Source organism: Salmo salar, chromosome 15 (assembly GCF_965601325.2).
Source record: "Salmo salar chromosome 15, fSalSal1, whole genome shotgun sequence".
In the NCBI taxonomy this organism is placed as follows: domain Eukaryota; kingdom Metazoa; phylum Chordata; class Actinopteri; order Salmoniformes; family Salmonidae; genus Salmo; species Salmo salar.
The window spans coordinates 63,255,856-63,276,459 of NC_138305.1; the positions used below are offsets into that span (position 1 = coordinate 63,255,856).

General features: G+C 40.6%; 1 protein-coding gene across 4 annotated transcripts in view; it reads left to right on the top strand.

Moving 5' to 3' along the window:
* The first annotated feature begins 1,221 nt into the window (after positions 1-1,221).
* LOC106571806 (actin-binding protein WASF1) overlaps positions 1,222-20,604 on the top strand; it is a 181,977-nt gene continuing 162,594 nt past the window's right edge. For 3 of the 4 annotated variants that reach the window (XM_082961940.1, XM_082961943.1, XM_014145271.3), the window contains exon 1: positions 1,242-1,613. The gene's annotated coding sequence lies outside the window, so the exon portion shown is untranslated. Of the gene's footprint in view, positions 1,614-20,604 lie in introns of all 4 variants that reach the window. The other variant, XM_082961942.1, reaches the window with a different exon arrangement.

The following is a 20,604-nucleotide window of genomic DNA, read 5'->3' on the forward strand; positions in this document are numbered from 1 at the left end:
TGTTTTCAATTGATGAGTGATCTAAATATATTTAATCAATGCAAATTAATTTTATAAACCTTTTAGGATATAATTCTCTATTGGTCGTTGTCTGAGGAAGTTCGATTAAGCTGAGCCGTGGTGCACATGGGTTTGGCCTGTGACGGTGAGGCAGAAAAGCGTCCTCTAATCGAACAGTAATCTGCGATGTTCGGTCATGTTGTCAACGAGGCAGTCTTTTATGTTCGAATGTTCAAACTAGGTTTCATGATGAAGGCAGATAAAGAAAACACTTTTGCATTTGGAAAAAAACGGAATCCTAATCCAGAGATGTGCACCTGGCTCACGCCCGGGAGGCAACCATGTCCCAAAACGAATGCAATCACTTCTCACCCGTATAAACTCCTTCCAACGGTGCAATCCGGGGCAGATAATCGAATAGCCTCTTTATTTTATTGCAGGCAAAATACAAGACCATGATTGGCCAATATTCCTTGAACGGAAACAAACGAGCCAATAAGACTAGTTGGTGTTGTACGCGATCTGAAAGTCAATTACATGCGCAGCCATAATAACCCACAAGCATAATTGGGGAGTAATTTAATACATATAATCAGTTACATTGTCAGAAAAAATATTGTAGTCAGATTAGATACTTTGAAAAATTACATGATTACTTATTGGATTAAATTTTCAATTCATTAAGGATATTTGCAACCAAAAAAAATCATTTCAGCATTGAAAAAAGTTTACGTCTGTTTCACCTGGAGACAACCAGGATGACACAGAAAATGTGTTTCATGTATCCTTTATGTCTTTTTCTAATGCCTCTTTAGGGAAAAGTAATCCGATTACGTTTCTGAGTTTGGGTAATCCAAAAGTTACATTAGGCCTACTTACTACAATTTTGGACAGGTAAGCAGTAACCTAAATTACATTTAAGAAAGTAACCTACCCAACCTTTCCCACAGGATGATTATTATTAAACCCTATATATAATTGCATGTAATCCTATGGTTACCTATATCAATAACTTAAATAGTGAGATACATTATATGTGTAACTGTGATAAAGTTTTGCAATAACAAAATATTAAGTATATAAAAATAAAATCATTTTGCACAGTAGGGAAATCAGAACTAATCAAAGTTTTATCCACCTCCTTGCTATGGATTGGACATACGAGAAGACCGGGAGTGGTTTGAAGAAAATGGGCCAATCAGGTGTGCATTTTCTGAAGGTCAGTTTTGTGGCTCCTCGCTCTGATGCGTGAGGTGGCTCTCCAACAATAGAAAGTGGTACGTACCATCACAGTCTTTACGATAGGTACATTTCCCCACGAAGTCAAGATTATATTTTCTACTTTGCATTGATAAAATAGTTTCCTCGCCAGTGAATTAATCTTAAAATCGGTTGTTGTAGTATGTTGCATTAGATTGTGCCCTCCGGAGCCCTTCTGGTAGGGAATAGTGCCTTGTTCCTTCGCTGCTGAACGTGATTCATTTCTCCCCGGCAATGATAACCAAAGCATGGAAGTGGGTTGGATTGGATATGTCAATTGACAGAAACAGCGGCGTGCACTGTACTGTAGTAGGGATGGCAAGAATATAGGAGGAATTGAACAGACATTTAAGGTATGATAACATTTTATCATGATTGAATTTTTGCATGCTCTAAAAACTGCAACCATTAACAATGTTTGGGAATTGGGAAATGTAGTAAAATCGCGACCATTTACTTACACAATTAACTGTTAAAATGTTTAGCCATCACTGCTAACATTTGTAGTGAGCAACTGAGCTAGCCACTCAGGTGACAGGTGTGAGGAAAATATTTAACTTGTCCGTTTGTTGCACATCTGGTTTTATTGGTTGCATTATGTATACGGCAATTAACCTGGATGCACAAAAAAGAGAGAACACCTAGCTACTTGACCAGTGGTCATGTTTTGAATTGAGAACTCACGCTAACGTAATTGGTTCAATTGATGGTGGTTGTAAATTAGGAGAGCTTGTTAGCAAGCAGCATGCTAACTATCACACCACATTGTCATTCTGAAGCGTTGGTGTGGATGACAATATACATTAGACATATTCTCAATTCATTATCACGAAGTATTTTTTTTGTAAACTGGACAACATAATCGATATTTAGTTAGCTGACGATTTTTTGTTGTTGCATTTTTGCAAGATAACGGTGCATCAAACCCTTTGTGCAAGGCAAGCACGCACGCGATTTCATTTCTGCACGAAGAATGCATTGACTTTCCGGTGCAGAAGGGTTGGGGTCCTCTTCGATCGACCTTCAGTTCGTTTCCATTGAAGTTGTCTATTGGGGATGCCACAGCCGTGGAAAATATTTTTAGGAAAGTCCCTTTGAAACCCTTTTCTGACTCGGGCGCCTTGAGTTTTTGTGGCAAAAACACAAGGTGTGTTCGTAAATTAAATCTGGAGTGCCAGAGGGCACTCTGGGCTTTCGTAAATCAGTCGTCAGATTGTCCGTTTGTAAATTCAGAGCGTTTCGCTCTCGGAGCGTTCAGAGCGCTGGACGTTCTGGCGGAGGAGTAGGGTAGATCGAGCGTTCTGACATCACAACGGCAGTCAAGCACCCAAGCTAACGTTGGCTACCTTGCAAGCTACTTCCAGACACAAATGAGAGAACACCTCACTATGACCATTTTACTCGCCCTAGCAGAGTTGGTTAGATTGTTTATGTAATCCAGAGCGTTGGTAACTGTGCTGCTGGCAACAATTGAATGACGTATTTTTGCGTTGTTTACTGACACCGAGCATATTCAATTTGCTGTTGAGTTTTCGTAAATGAATCAATTATTCTGCACTCTGGCACACTCAGACGAGAGTGCTCTGAAATCGGAGTAGATAGCCTGAGTGAATTTACGAACGCACCCATAATGTGACCGCTACACGCTATCCGGAAGCACAACTCGTGTTTTCAGATGGCTATGTCGTTTGGGTGTATCTTTTTCTCCAACATTTTTTGTTATTATGCAAATGTTTCTCTAACGCCTTTTCGGCTTGTTTCAAAGTAGCAGCTTAGGCCTATAGCCCCGACAGCAGCGCATCCCTACTGGTTACATATAGATATTGACAGGCTTTCATTTCAGGATGTACTTATACTGAACATAAATATAAACGCAACATGTAAAATGTTGGTCCCATGTTTCATGGGCTGAAGTAAAAGACCCTAGAAACTTTCCATACAAAAATATTATTTCTCTTACATTTTGTTCACAAATTTGTTTCCATCCCTGTTAGTGAGCATTTCTCCTTTGCCAAGACAATCCATCCACCTGACAGGTGTGGCATATCAAGAAACTGATTAAACACAATGATCATTACACAGGTGCACCTTGTGCTGGGGACAATAAAAGGCCACTCCAAAATGTGCAGTTTTGTCACACAACACATTGCCACAGTTGTCTTAAGTTTTGAGGGAGTGTGCAATTGGCATGCTGACTGCACGACCATCCACCAGAGCTGTTGCCATAAGCCACCTCCAAAATTGTTTTAAAGAATTTGGCAGTACGTCCAACCGGCCTCACAAACGCAGACCATGTGTAACCACACTTGCGCAGGACCTCCACATCCAGCTTCTTCACCTGCAGGATCGTCTGAGACCGGCCACCCAGACAGCTGATGAAACTGAGGAGTAGTTCTGTCTGTAATAAAGCCCTTTTGTGAGGAAAAACTAATTCTGGTTGGCAGGGCCTGGCTCCCCAGTGGGTGGGCCTATGCCCTCCGAGGCCCACCCATGGCTGCTCCCCTGCCATGTCATGTGAAATCTATAGATTAGGGCCTAATTAATTTATTTCAGTTGACAGATTTTCTTATATTAACTGTAACTCAGTAAAATTGTAGTAATTGTTGCGTTTTATATTTTTGTTCAGTATATTATGATAGATTGTCAGTTCATTTGGTTGTGATAAGATTGCATTATTTAAGATGTCTCTCGCACCATGATATCAGCCAACATAATATAAGGCTAACTGACAACGGTCCAATTTGATGCCTATAGTTCAACATCTGTGTGTATGCCAATGTGGCGAGGAGCACGACAGGTCCTGCATTTGCCAGCGAGAAGCACCTGTCATTCAAATATTGAACGGTAGGTTAGGTTCGAGCTCAACCCTCTATTTTTATGATATGCCATATTGCATACATTTCCACTGAAATTTGAAAAGAATCCCCTGAAATTAATAGGTTTCTTTGATTAGGATAATATCTCTGGTCCCAAATCTAATAACAGATCAGGATAGCAATGGTAATCTTATCAAAAATATTTATTTTGAAGAAGAGAAGAAGACAATCTCCCTGAATCACTGCATGGATATGTTTTGTTTTTTCTATGAGTATCAGCAGTCTTGGTCAGGTAGGTGTACCTGATTTTCTATCAAATTTAGTGCTGACTGTCTACTATCAATGCTGACCGTTTTTACTAAATGTTGCATTGTTTCTGTACTGCTGTGTTGTGATATCTGTTCTCCTTGTGCTGTAACTGTTCTGTATTGACTTTTGTGTTTGTCATTATGTCCCTGTCCTTCTGTGTTGTCTGTCTTGTCCTGTGATTTCAATGTTTTTATTTTATTGCAATACCCTTCCCAGTCGTCACTGGCCAGGCCATCATTGTAAATAAGAATTTTTTTTCTTAATTGATTCGCCTGGATAAATAAAGAAGAACATGAGAAAACAAGTAAGCATACTAAACTCTGCAAAAAATGAAATGTCCTCTCACTGTCAACTGCGTTTGTTTTCAGCAAACAATAACATGTCATGTTAATACAAATATTTACACAAGATTCAAATACTGAGACATGACTGAACAAGTTCCACAGACATGTGACTAACAGAAATTGAATAATGTGTCCCTGAACAAAGGGGGGGGGGGGTCAAAATTAACAGTCAGTATCTGGTGTGGCCACCAGCTTCATTAAGTACTGCAGTACTATCTCCTCATAGACTGCGCCAGATTTGCCAGTTCTTGCTTTGAGATGTTACCCCATTCTTCCACCAAGGCACCTGCAAGTTCCTGGACATTTCTGGGGAGAATGGCCCTAGCCCTCACCCTCCGATCCAACAGGTCCCAGACGTGCTCAATGGGATTGAGATCCGGGCTCTTCGCTGGCCATGGCAGAACACTGGCATTCCTGTCTTGCAGGAAATCACACACAGAACGAGCAGTATGGCTGGTGGCATTGTCATGCTGGAGGGTCATGTCAGGATGAGCCTGCAGGAAGGGTACCACATGAGGGAGATGGATGTCTTCCCTGTAATGCACAGCGTTTAGATTGTTGTCATTGCAGGCAATCTCAGTCCGATGATGCTGTGACACACCGCCCTCCACCTCCAAATCGATCCCGCTCCAGAGTACAGGCCTCGGTGTAACGCTCATTCCTTCGACGATAAACGCGAATCCGACCATCACCCCTTGTGAGACAAAACTGCGACTCGTCAGTGAAGAGCACTTTTTTCCAGTCCTGTCTGGTCCAGCGACGGTTGGTTTGTACCCATTGGCGATGCTGTTGCCGGTGATGTCTGGTGAGGACCTGCCTTACAACAGGCCTACAAGCCCTCAGTCCAGCCTCTCTCAGACTATTGCGGACAGTCTGAGCACTGATGGAGGGATTGTGCGTTCCTGGTGTAACTCGGGCAGTTGTTGTTGCCATCCTTTACCTGTCCCGCAGGTGTGATGTTCGGATGTACCGATCCTGTGCAGGTGTTGTTACACGTGGTCTGCCACTGCGAGGACGATCAGCTGTCCGTCCTGTCTCCCTGTAACGTTATCTTAGGCATCTCACAGTACGGATATTGCAATTTATTGCCCTGGCCACATCTGCAGTCCTCATGCCTCCTTGCAGCATGCCTAAGGCACATTCACGCAGATGAGCACGGACCCTGGGCGTCTTTTTTTTGGTGTTTTTCAGAGTCAGTAGAAAGGCTTCTTTAGTGTCCTCAGTTTTCATAACTGTGACCTTAATTGCCTACCTTCTGTAACCTGTTAGTGTCTTAACGACCGTTCCACAGGTGCATGTTCATTAATTGTTTATGGTTCATTGAACAAGCATGGGAAACAGTGTTTAAACCCTTTTACAATGAAGATCTGTGAAGTTATTTGGATTTTTACGAATTATCTTTGAAAGACAGGGTCGTGAAAAAGGGCCGTTTTCTTTTTTTGCTGAGTTTATATACAGGGTCAGTCAGTTCCTGTACCATACTCACCATGTGCATGGCTGCTGGGAGGAGCTATAGGAGTACAGGCTCATTGTAATGGCTCGACTGGAATAAATGGAACTGTATCAAACATATGGAAACCACATTTGACTCTGTTCCATTTGATTCCATTCCAGCCATTACAATGAGCCCGTCCTCCTATAGCTCCTTCCACCAGCCTCCACTGGTGTAGGGATACTAGAGTGATAGAGGTAGATATGTAATGGGGTAAGGTGACTAGGCATCAGGATATTTGATAAACGGAGCAGCAGCTGCGTAAATGATTGTATGCAGTGGTGATTTTTGCATGTAAATCTTGGTGGGGCAAAGAATATATATATATATGTGGGTTGCATGCCAGCAATGCCACTACACAACACAAAACAATACATTAATTGCAGTATAACGGTGACAAACGGTGCTCAAAAACTTTTAGGGCCTGCATAAAGCTGTCCCAACAGCAGAGTCCCAACACCTTACCACTGCTACACCTGGCTATCAGCGGAGCCTAGTCTGGCAGCGAAACAGTTCATTCAGCCTCATTTACTGCCTTTTTAAAAAATATGGCTGACTTGCTTAAACAAATGTGGTTTCTGACAATTGAGATGTACAAACTATGGCATAAGGGGACGACAAGCGGATGAGAGGCAATCTTTAATTTCGATTAAGACATTAATGAGCGAGCTAGGACGGACGTAGTCAATATAACTTTGTTCAGCACGTTTGAATTGTACATCAACAGAATTCAGAACATGGGCCATTCTTAGTGTTCTCCCTCTACACAAAGTCAGAACTGTAGGATAAATAAAGGGGGCGTATAAGCAGACAATGAAAGCTCTTACAATTTTCGATGATTACATTTCTCAAAAGTAGTTTGTTGGCTACAAGTGCACCACCAAGTCAGCACAGTAGCCGAAATTAAGAGGTGAAAATATACCAAATTATTAGGGTGAGGCACATGGGCTACTAACAGCTTACTGCACAACATACACTTAGTAATATTTTCTTAGCTACAGTATACATATCTCCCTGGCATATTACATTTATGCAGCAGCATACAATACATTTTTGGACTCCCCTTGTTGTGCTGTGCTCACTTAAACAGGAAGGTGACGCGGCGGTCCTTCCTGGGCAAATTTTGCCATCAAACTTGCTCATTGAAGTCTGGCATCCTCTGGATTTGTGGTTCTTTCAAGACATCTCGGTTCTCAGAGGGGGAAAAAAAAGGTTGAATCATGATGACATCAGTGATCTTCAGGTTGTATCTCGAGAAAGAGGCGTAATAATGAGCAGCCTGATGACCTCGAGTACTGGAGAGGGAGTATACGTGACACACTTATCAAGAGAACATCCCTGGTTATCCTACTGCCTCTGAGGCAGGCTCACTAAACACACATGCTTAGTTTGTAAATTATTTCTGAGTGTTGTAGTGTGTCACTGGCTATCCGTCCATTAAAATAACAACAAAACGGTGCCATCTGATTTGCTTAATATAAGGATTTTTTTATTATTTATACTTTTACTTTTGATACTTAAGTATATTTTAGCAATTACATTTCCTTTTGATACTTAAGTATATTTAAAACCAAATACTTGTAGACTTTTACTCAAGTAGTATTTTACTGAATGACTTTCACTTTTACTTGAGTCATTGTCTATCTATGAAATGTGGGTACTTTTTCCACCACTGCTGAATAGCAGGCTAATGTTTGCTTTGCAATGCTTGCCATTAGCCACTGATTCCTTACAAACCACTCACTGTTGAATTTGCGATTTCCAATTTGTGTAATCTTTATGTCGAATGGCCGATTTTTTTATTTTTATTTATTTTTTATTTTTTTTAAATTATTATTATTTATTTTTTTTTAAACATTTTATCTATAATTTCTCTTCATTATTTATCTTCATGATGGATTAAAGGATTCAAGGATTAAAAAATATTTGCCAGTAGATTGTCGACTTGATTCATGATGATGACTGTTAGCTAAGATTTTGAAAGTATGATGTTGACATGATCAGTCCAATCAAAGCTACTGTAGATATATTGTGATTTGATGTCATTTTATCTGTGGCCAATCACCTTGAGCCTTCTTGGATGGGCACTTCTAATGTAACTATGGCAGCACCCAAGGGGGTAGAATTTTCTAGCTCTACCCTTCGACTTGGTGGTGACGTAGTGTCCCCATGAGTGACAGAACACTGAGCTCATCACGGTGCAATGCTCCGGATTTTCTGCTGACTTGCCCCACCACCACCACCACCACCACAGAAAGCACTGAGCTAGGTTGAAACACCTGCATTTTGGAGCTGCCCTACTCAAGAAAACAAAACAGACCATGTTCGTATGAGGCTTTATTAACTCAATTATATATTTTTACATTGTTTGCAAACTGATACGTGACACGTATTAGTGCCAAAATAAAATGCAAAAAATGTGGGGCTCTGCCCTGAATGATGGGTTGCCACTGATGTGTGTGTGTGTGTGTGTGTGTGGAATCAGCAGTATATATGTATCTGCTTATTATGTGTGTGCACAAATTATGGTGTTTGTTGTAGTGTTAGTGTGCATAGAGACAGTCCGTGTAGCCATTTTGTTAGCTATTTAGCAGTCTTATGGCTTGGGGATAGAAGCTGTTCAGAAGCCTGTTGGTATCAGATGCACCGGTACCGCCTGTCGTGCGGAAGCAGAGAGAACAGTCTATGTCTTGGGTGGCTGGAGTCTTTAGCGATTTATTTATTATTATTATTATTTATTTTTTGGTGCTTTCTTTTCACACCGCCTGATATAGAGGTCCTGGATGGCAGGGAGCTCGGCCCCAGTGATACTAGGCTGTCCGCACCACCCTCTGTAGCGCCATGCGATCGAGGGCGGTGCAGTTGCCGTAACAAGCAGTGATGTATGGAACGGCGTTTGGGTCTTTGCATGTCAAAAAAGACACATGTCAAATAACACTCTTTGACGTGTCAAATAAGCTTGTTGACCAATCAGGACCTGAATATGACTGCACGTCACATACATTTAACGCATTCATACATTTTTTACATAGTTATTACACATTGATTACACTCACTCATATTTCATATGTCACAACGATTCATCGCTATGATGCTGGTAAACTTGTCTCGTGCACCTACAGTGCTGGTCATAAAAAAAAGCTAGCTAGCTCATGATGCAAACAATGTTCTTCCCCAAAAACGTAGCAAAATGACAATCTGTTTCAGTAGCTATAGTTAGCTTGCTAACAATCTAGAGTAGTATCATTGTCTAAAATAATCCTAATTTAGAAGACCGTTTTTATTTGATTAATGGTGGTCGGATCCATCTATATGAAGCTAGCCACAATAAGGATTAGCCACAACAGTGGACTTTGCGGTTAGCCTTCAAAATAAAAGTGTCATTGACAGTGATGCAAATTAATACAAATAGTAGAATTATGACAATTGAATAGATCATGCTAAACGAGGTTGAAATGTTATATAAAATCAACAAAAGACATTCATTTGTTAATTTGACAAATCTATTGAATTCGCACTGGATGTATTAGACTTTAGAATTGCATTAGGGGCATACTCATTTCACTGTACAGCATTTTTTGTTATAAAAAAAATTATATATGAAAAAGTATATATATATATCCACTGGATATCATAAGGTGATTGCACCAATTTGTAAGTCGCTCTGGATAAGAGCGTCTGCTAAATAACCTAAATGTAATGTAAAATATATTTAAACTTTTATTTAACTAGGCAAGTCAGTTAAGAACAAATTAGTATTTACAATGATGGCCTAGGAACAGTGGTTTAACTGCCTTGTTCAGGGGCAGAACGACAGATTTTATTTACCTTGGCAGCTCGGGGATTCGATCTAGCAACCATTCGGTTACAGGCCCAACGCTCTAAACACCAACCTTACCTATGGATTGTGGATCAATGACATGGGGTATCAGTCTACTCAGTGACACCCAGAGAACAATAGTGTCGTAGCTCTTATTGTGGGACCCTGAAAGAACTGTGAATTGAGTCACATTTATTGTCAACCTATGTGTATTGAACACTATTCCAGAGGAAAAACCATACTGCGTGGATGTTTTGGAGTCTGATAACTCTGAGGAGGACGTTTGGAAAAATATCTAGGGTATTGAGTAGACTGATACCCCATTTCATTGTCCCCAATCCTTAGGTAAAGCTGTACAGTGCAATATGAATGTCAATACACACAATGGCCTGACTGGGGAGGTGCTTTGACATATTCACAGTCCCGCATTAAGAGCTCCAACGCTAATATTGCGTAAAGTCTTCACAGTTGTGTTCTGTGGGTGTCACCGAGTTGACTGATACCCCATTTCATTGCTTCACATTCCAACCTTGTTTGACATTATCTAGTCTAAATATGGCATTCCACCAATTGTAACATACTGCATCACTTTCAAATAGCTACTTTTTATTTTGAAGGTAAACAACAAATTCCAATATTGTGCCTAATCGTTATTGTAGCTAGCTTCATAACACATAACCCGGTCCGGTTGAGCATCATGAAGCTAGCTGGCTGCTTAAAACATTAGCTTTGGGCAACAGGGTTTAGTAACTGGCTAGCTTCTTTTCATGAACTGAAGTTCAATTTCAATAGGCTAACAACAAGTGGCTACCTAGCTAATACCAGAAGTTGCAGTCCAACACAACGTTCTACAATTAAACTGTGTTATTTGACGTGTCAAATTAAAAGCTTATTTAACGTGTCAAATAGTGTTATTTGACATGTATCTTTTTTGACATGCGAAGACCCAAACAGCGTTCCATAGTGATGCAGCCAGTCAAGATGCTTTCAATGGTGCAGCTGTAGAACTTTTTCAGGATTTGAGGGCCCATGCTACACCTTTTCAACCTCCCCGTGTGTGTTGATCATTTTAAGTTGTAAGTAATTTGGACACAAGAAACTTGAATTCTCGACCCACTCCAGCCCTGTTGATGTGCTCATAATTTAGTGGAATTAAATTGGCCTGTGTGCATTTTCGTAAGCCATCTTTTATTTTATTTAGGCCACCTAACACAGCTATCACACCCCGTACAGCATACAGAGCCTATTTTGAGCGGGATTTCTCCTGCAACTCCTCAGCTGGTTGATGCTGGAGTATAACATTTGCTTTTATAAACCCAATGTCACGATATTCAAGGTAGCAGGAAATGGGTGAGTCAGGCGCAGGAGAATAGAGGTCCGTAGAATATATGTTTTAATAATCTCCAGAGTGAATACAGCGACTAGGCAGGGTGTAATCCACAAACAGGAGGGAGAACGGCTCCAAACTCCAAAATACACGGGGCGCAGCCCGGCAACCCTAAAGCCTATCAAATATAGTCGCGTACACAAAACACATAGAAAAATAATCCAGCCCACTACCATCGACGTAACACAAAACAATTCCGCACAAATCCCAAACAAAAAACGGACAAACTAAATACCCCCCACTAATTACAAACAAGGAACAGGTGCGGACTAAAACAGACATAACCAACAGACACTGAAACATGGATCGGTGGCAGCTAGTAGGCCGACGACGATGACCGCTGAGCGCTGCCCGACCGGGGAGTGGCGCCACCTTTTGTGGACGTTATGACACCCATTCATTGCTCAACAATTTATTTTATGCAATCGCGTGTTAAAAACAGTTTGGTGCTCGATTTAAAAATAGCTTAATTGGTAATTGAAGCGTGCCTCCCGTTCACCATTCAAGTGCAGGTAACAGACTATCAGCATGTTACCCAGCACTTTATAATGTGAGCTGGAGGCTTTATGCATTTTGAAAGCATAAGCTACTTTGAAACATGAAATAAAACATTCGGTTTGAGGTGTGCTTTCCTTGCTTCAAAGTAGCCTGCAGGCAAAATCCCACCATGGAAATGTGGAGGTAATTATTTTATAAAGACTTATTAGGCGGCGCATGTGTATCAAGTTTGGGGAGCTTACAATTTCTCCTACCATTTCTTCCGGACTGTGCCAGTTATGATTTTCATATGTGAATTTTCATGGAACGGTTTCATTTTAATAATAATAATAATAACATTTTAATTTCTCAATCATTTTCATGTGGTTAATCATACATTTTTTAATTAAAATGATAAAAAGTAAAAAGTAAACTAATGCAATATCACCAGCCTCTGCCATATTGATGCATTGTGATCCATTGGCGGCTAAAGAAATGAGCGCATGGAACTCATAGTATATAGCCCAATGTCGCAGTCGGCCTATAACTTCCATTGCTCTGTCACACCGAGGATTGGTGATTATCGAGGGGGAGATTGTTGGAAAGATTTTAAGTAACTTATTGTGAGGAACTGTAGTTTTAATATATTACAATTCTCAATGGGTGTTAAAAAAATGCGAGAAAAATGTAACTTTCCTACGTACTTCTATGCATGTTCAGGTACGCACGCTCCTTCAACATTATCAGGACAGAGAAACCAGACATGCTCACGAAGCACTCCAAACAAAAGACAATGAAAACATTTTCAAATCTTGTAAATGATAGGTATTAAATCAACCAAAACTTGTTTCTCACAAGTGTAGTAGGTGGTGAACTCTGTAAACAATGTTTCCACACTGATAAAGAGAATGGTAAATGACTGTAATTAATACATGATTAACATGAATTAATGTAGCTAAATTAAGGGGATTAACAGTACATTTACTACCGGTGACATACACTACCGGTCAAAAGTTTTAGAACACCTACTCATTCAAGGGTTTTTATTTATTATTATTTTCTACATTGTAGAATAAAAGTGAAGAATCTCAAATATAAAATATATTTTGATTTGTTTAACACTTTCTTTGGTTACTACATGATTCCATATGTGTTATTTCATAGTTTTGATGGTCTTCACTATTATTCTACAATGTAGAAAATAGTAAAAATAAAGAAAAACCCTTGAATGAGTAGGTGTTCTAAATCTTTTGACCTGTAGTGTATGTCATGGTGAATGATTATATATTTTTTTTATCAAAGGGCAAAAAATGTACATAATGAAACAATAAATGTGCAATAATCACATATCCTCGCGACACACCCCTCCCATTCTTCTTTTCTCAGCTTAAATTGTTTTACTCAAGACACCTTATCTTCACACATATTTTAGATGCTTTTCACTGACAGCGGCAAGTCAATAATCAGCTAGGCCTATTGCCACGCCGGCTGCCAAACTAGGCATAGGCCTACAAGCTTGTGGTTTTGAAATAATCCACATCTATTTTTTATAAGAAGCTAATGATTCTCGATTCCTCTGTAGCTAAGTCATGCTTTCTGTTGAAGTATTTTGAATGATGACATTTTTTTCTGTATTGACAGGAGTGATTAGCCTATATAATTTTGGGAAATTTATTTCCATTTACTTCTCTATTGGACCCACCACTAGCCATTTATCTCCTGATCTATTGGTTTTCATATCAACTTTCTTGTCCAGAAGCCAAAAGCACAATCCTAGTTTTCATATTAGCAACCAATCCTAGTTGTTGCATCTTTAGATTTCCCCTCTTTCTATGTTTCTAACAGCGATTTTTTTAATTTTTTAAAAATCTCTGTCATATATGGTAGCGCTATCATGTGTGCTGTTTATAATTGTGTTTTCCCAGGTGTGCTGTTTAGAATGATGTTTGACCAATGTTTGAATTATTTTTTTTTTTTATCGGCCACTTAATTACATGAGTTTCATGTTCTGTTAAGATGCATTACCATAATCTACATGTGATTTCTGTCATTCTGAGCACTGTGGGTGGATGCCCTAATGGGTTATGCACCCAATGCATATGGGTCTGTTAAATTTCTCAAATGGCCGGTAAATTAAAATCTTCCTGGTCATGTTGTCCGGTGCCACATTTTCCTAGCGGAAACCCTGCCTGGAGACATGAACTTAAAATCACCCCATTTAAAGCATTTAGGAGATAAATGTTCTGTCTCTCGCTCTCTACACTATAATTCACCCTTGCACAACTAGTTTAAGGAGATGCACCTAAACCATGGACCTTGGCCAACAGGCCCTCTGGGTGCTCGAGTCCACCCATGGCCCTGTCACAAACCACTTTAAAAGTGTGCCCTTGTTATCTTTGAAGTGTGTACTTAACGTCCACGTGGGATTTCCTTATCTTCTGGGGTTGTGTTATCAACCCTTCACACACTTGCTACAAACTGGAACGGGCCCAGTGGAGAGAATCACAGAACCAAAGCAGAGGAGGGGGAAGATGGACATACATGGCCTATTGCCCAATCCTCCATGCCTTTGTTCCCTGTACTTCTATTTATTTAAGTTTTACATTAGCCTGTGTAACTGCATGTCAACTGTTACATTAGAGGAAATAATGTTACATATGGTTGTCAGTAAAATTGTTATGTCTGCTGTTTTGCCTAGTTAGTGATTAAAGTAATAGCTGCAGAAATATCCTGTTTGTTGTGGTTGCTTTGATCCAGGACCGGTCCTCCCAAGGTGAGACCAAAAGAGACCGCAAAACTAGAATAGTCACAGTAAGTAAAATGACGTTGAAAAGACATGTAAAATACATATTTTCCAGACGTTGAAATTAGGTTTAATTTAGGTTCTGAATTAAAGGTTAACCTCTTACATCTAGACGTTCCGCTAGCGGAACACCTGCTCCAATATCCAATGATGGGCGTGGCGCGAAATACAAAGTCCTCGAAAATCCGAAAACTTCAATTTTTCAAACATATGACTATTTTACACCATTTTAAAGACAAGACTCTCCTTTATCTAACCACACTGTCCGATTTTCAAAAAGGCTTTACAGCGAAAGCAAAACATTAGATTATGTCAGCAGACTACCCAGCCAGAAATAATCAGACACCCATTTTTCAAGCTAGCATATAATGTCACAAAAACCAAAACCACAGCTAAATGCAGCACTAACCTTTGATCTTCATCAGATGACACTCCTAGGACATTATGTTATACAATACATGCATGTTTTGTTCAATCAAGTTCATATTTATATCAAAAACCAGCTTTTTACATTAGCATGTGACGTTCAGAACTAGCATTCCCACCGAACACTTCCGGTGAATTTACTAAATTACTCACGATAAACGTTCACAAAAAACATAATTATTTTAAGAATTATAGATAAAGAACTCCTTTATGCAATCGCGGTGTCAGATTTTGAAATAGCTTTTCGGTGAAAGCACATTTTGCAATATTCTGAGTAGATAGCTCGCCATCACGGGCTAGCTATTTTGACACCCACCAAGTTTGGTACTCACCAAACTCAGATTTACTATAAGAAAAATTGGATTACCTTTGCTGTTCTTCGTCAGAATGCACTCCCAGGACTTCTACTTCAATAACAAATGTTGGTTTGGTTCCAAATAATCCATAGTTATATCCAAATAGCGGCATTTTGTTGTGCGTTCAAGACACTATCCGAAGGGTAACGAAGGGCCCGGCGCGTTTCGTGACAAAAAAATTCAAAATATTCCATTACCGTACTTCGAAGCATGTCAAACGCTGTTTAAAATCAATTTTTATGCGATTTTTCTCGTAAAAAAAGCAATAATATTCCGACCGGGAGTCGTTGTTTTCGTTCAAAGACTGAAAATGTAAACATGGAGTTGTCTCGTGCACGCGCGCACCAGTCTCATTGTTCTCAGATCGACCACTTACCAAATGCGCTACTGTTTTTCAGCCATGGCCTGCAAAGTCATCATTCAACGTTCTGGCGCCTTCTGAGAGCCTATGGGAGCGTTAGAAAATGTCACGTTACAGCAGAGATCCCCTGTTTTGGATAGAGATGATCAAGAAGGCCAAGAAATGGTCAGAGAGGGCGCTTCCTGTTTGGAATCTTCTCAGGTTTTGGCCTGCCAAATGAGTTCTGTTATACTCACAGACACCATTCAAACAGTTTTAGAAACTTTGGAGTGTTTTCTATCCAAAGCTAATAATTATATGCATATTCTAGTTTCTGGGCAGGAGTAATAATCAGATTAAATCGGGTACGTTTTTTTATCCGGCCATGAAAAGGCTTTACGGCGAAAGCACACCATGTGAACGTTTATCGTGAGTAATTTAGTAAATTCACCGGAAGTGTTCGGTGGGAATGCTAGTCACATGCTAATGTAAAAAGCTGTTTTTTTATATAAATATGAAGTTGAAAGACCTAATTTATAGACGTCTATTTTTGTGCCAAATGAAGGCTGGTCCAAACCGGACAATATCTGAACCAAACTTGGACAAAAAATGAATGTCCATGGACTTTGAAATCAAGGCCGGTCTGGACCGCACCAAAAAAAGACGTCCAAAAGGCATCGGCGTTGGTCCGTGCTTACTGAGGTGTAGCCTACATTGTTGCCTGAAATAAATGTGGTAAGTCTACCGTTTGTCAAACACACAAATAAACGTCCGGAAAGGACCAAATAAAGACGTCCAAAAGACGTCGACTGGTGCATACTGGGGTGTAGCCAACTATGTCACCACAATGGAAATCAAATCTAATTTATTTATATAGCCCTTCTTACATCAGCTGATATCTCAAAGTGCTGTACAGAAACCCAGCCTAAAACCCCAAACAGCAAGCAATGCTGGTGTAGAAGCACGGTGGCTAGGAAAAACTCCCTAGAAAGGCCAAAACCTAGGAAGAAACCTAGAGGAACCAGGCTATGAGGGGTGGCCAGTCCTCTTCTGGCTGTGTCGGGTGGAGATTATAACAGCACATGGCCTAGATGTTCAAATGTTCATAAATGACCAGCATGGTCAAATAATAATAATCATAGTAGTTGTCGAGGGTGCAACAAGTCAGTAACACAAGAGTAAGTGTCAGTTGGCTTTTTCATAGCTGATCTTTGAGAGTATCTCTACCGCTCCCGCTGTCTCTAGAGAGTTGAAAACAGCAGGTCTGGGACAGGTAGCACGTCCGGTGAATAGGTCAGGGTTCCAGCAGGTCTGGGACAGCAGGTCTGGGACCGGTAGAACGTCCGGTGAACAGGTCAGGGTTCCATAGCTGCAGGCAGAACAGTTGGAACTGGAGCAGCAGCACGGCCAGGTGAACTGGGGACAGCAAGGAGTCATCAAGCCAGGTAGTCCTGAGGCATGGTCCTAGTGCTCATGTCCTCCGAGAGAGAGAAGGAGAGAATTAGAGAGAGCATATTTAAATTCACACAGGACACCGGAAAAGACAAGATAAATACTCCAGACTGACCCTAGCCCCTCGACACATAAACTACTGCAGCGTAAATACTGGAGGCTGAGACAGGAGGGGTCAGGAGACACTATGTATGAATACCCACCATTTGTAAAACAGGGCATTTGCATTGGCTTTATTAGTCCTGATTCCTGTGACCAATCAATTTGGCTATTTAAGCACTGAATATCAGCTACCCAACTTTATCAGGAGTTATCGTGAGCCTATTTGCAATGTGTTTACACAGCTTGTCAAAAATTGACGGATACAAATTTGAAACCACTGATAATGTATGGCAATGGGGGGGAACTCCGGACAACAGTTGTGATTGTCTATTCCATATTGTTCATTTTACTTTGACCTGTCCTGTTTTTAGCATATATATATTGTTTGTTAACATGACAGCACATTTTTTATTTGAGTGCCATTTATGTTAGGCTATTTGATCGGAGAAACCTGCATGATGTAAAAAGTGGTCATCTCATTACATTGTCATACATTTTATCTCTAGCCTGTAGGTTACAGAAAATGCCACATACTCTTTCTACCATATTCTTTATCTGCAACGTGATTTATGTTCGATAATTTTTTTTGACGGAATGTTGGAGCGCCGCAGCGATGTGTCTCTCCAATCAGCAACATGAAGAGGCAACATTTTTTTTTTTTAATCTCCCCTGCCTTTTACAAAGTGGGCACTGTTTATCACAGGGCAGCACCAGTGCTCACCTAAAAAGCCCATATGCCACTGGTTGAGAGAAATTGTCATTGTTTTTTAACAGAATTATGTCAGGTTTTATGTGTTGGAGTTGCGTCTTGGTCAGTTTAGCTCAGAAGATGCCGCCCTCGCCAATCTGCCGCCAGAGGCGGCTGCCTAATGAGCAGGATGGCCATGGTTTGATCTGTTGCCAGCCTGTAGCTTTCTCTTCTCACACTGCCTGTGAGAGAAAGGAGAGGGCGGAAATAGAAGAGAGCAAAATGAGGCCAGTGGTTGTATGTGTGTGAATCACCTTGGCGTACCTTACTTGCTAGGAGGCCTGTCTGTATGGCTCCTGTATCTCCCAGCTGTTGGGATGCAGCGGAGGGCAGAGGCAGCACACACACTGGGGCCATTGTTCCTCCTCTCAAACCAATCAAATCAAATGTTATTTGTCACATGCGCCAAATACAACTGGTATAGAATTTACCGTGAAATGCTTGCTTATGAGCCCTTCCCAACGATACAAAGTAAAAAAATAAATAATAAATAAATAAAATACACAAGAATGGCACTAGATCAATGTAGAGGTACGCAGTATTTGAGGTAGATATGTACATGAAGGCAGGGTAAAGTGACTAGGCATCAGGATAGATATTAATAGGAGTAAAATAATGTTTGTTTGTGTAGTCATGTCAATGGTGTGTGTGTGTGTACAAAACATTAGGAACACCTTCCTAATATTGAGTTGCACCCTACTTTTGCCCTCAGAACAGCCTCAATTTGTCAGGGCATGGACTCTACAAGGTGTCGAAAGCGTTCCACAGGGATCCTGGCACATTTTTATTTTACCTTTATTTAACTACGCAAGTCTGTTAACAAATTCTTATTTTCAATGACAGCCTAGAAACAGTGGATTAACTGCCGTGTTCAGGGGCAGAATGACAGATTTTTACCTTCTCAGGTCAGGGACTCGATCTTGCAACCTTTCGGTTACTAGTCCAACGCTCTAACCACTAGGCTACCTGCCGCCCGAGCTGACATGTTGACTACAGTTGTGTCAAGTTGGCTGGATGTCTTTTGGTTGGTGGACCATTCCTGATACACATGGTAAACTGTTGAGCGTGAAAAATCCAGCAGCGTTGCAGTTCTTGACACACTAACCGGTCTGCCTGACACCTACTATCATACCCCGTTTTAAAGGTGCTTAAATATTTTGTGTTGCCCATTCACCCTCTGAATGGCACATACTGTATACACAATCCATGTCTCAATTGTCTCCAGGCTTAAAAATCCTTCTTTAACTTGTCTCCTCCCCTTCCTCTAGACCAGGCCTGGGCAAAGGCCGGCCCGGGGACCGTATGCGGCCCGCAACCTGTTTCAATACGGCCCGCGGAATCATGCTAGGATCACATAAAGAATTTGCGATAGTAATGTTTTGAAAAATGTATTTGTTATTCAAATGAAAAGCCCAGTGAATACTCGCCTTTGTGTAATGATTTAACTCCCACCGCTTGTGGGACATTTTATTTTGAATGCCTGTATTAATAACAGCACGAGGACAGACGGTGACTGACATGTTGACATACACGTCACAGTTACAAATAGTAGCTAGGTAGAAATTGCGCAAAAATGCGTTTTTCAAAGAAAAGGAAAGTAGACAATGTAGGGTGTTCCAGCAAGAGTGGACATTAAAATATTTCTTTGAGGTATCAGGGAAAGCTGTGTGCAAAAATACTCCATCTTGAAAGACTATAACTTGTCCCGACACTTCCAGATGAAGCATGCAGAGAAATATAGGAATGGGTCTTCTGAGCAGAGGACAAGTGCATCGGAAGAGTTGATTTCTCAGTTACAAAAGCAGCAAGGGCTTTCCACAAAACTGCATTCAGCAAACAACGGAATTGCGAGAGCTAGCTATGTGCTGTCCCACAAAATTGCTAAACATAGCAAGCTATATGAATTCATTAAATAATGTTTATTTGACTCTGCAGCAATACTTTGCCCTAACAAGAAAGAGCTGTTTGAAAATGTTTCCCTGTCAAGGCGAACAGTGACACGGCGTGTTGAGGACATCGCAGAGAATATGGAACAACAGTTGAAAGACAAGGGATTTCACCTATTTCTCCTTGGCTCTGGATGAGAGCAGGGATGCACGCGACACGGTGCAGTTGTTGATATTCTTACGAGGCATCACCCCAGACTTTGAAATTAGAGGAGCTTGCTTCAGGGCAGTCAATAAACAGCACAACCACAGGGAAATATTTATTGGAGGAGGTTAATAAGTGTTTGGCAAAGCTGGGACTGAGTTTTGAAAAGTTATTCAGTGTGACCACTGATGGGTGCCCAAACTCGACAGGAAAAAACATTGGCCTTTTGAAAAGGATACAAGATCAAGTAGCTGAGCTAAACCAAGATCAGAAAATGATTTTCCGGCATTACATTATTCATCAGGAGGTGCTCTGTAAATGTGTTCTGAAAATGAGCCATGTTGTGGATACAGTCACTAAAATGGTAAACTTCATAAGAGC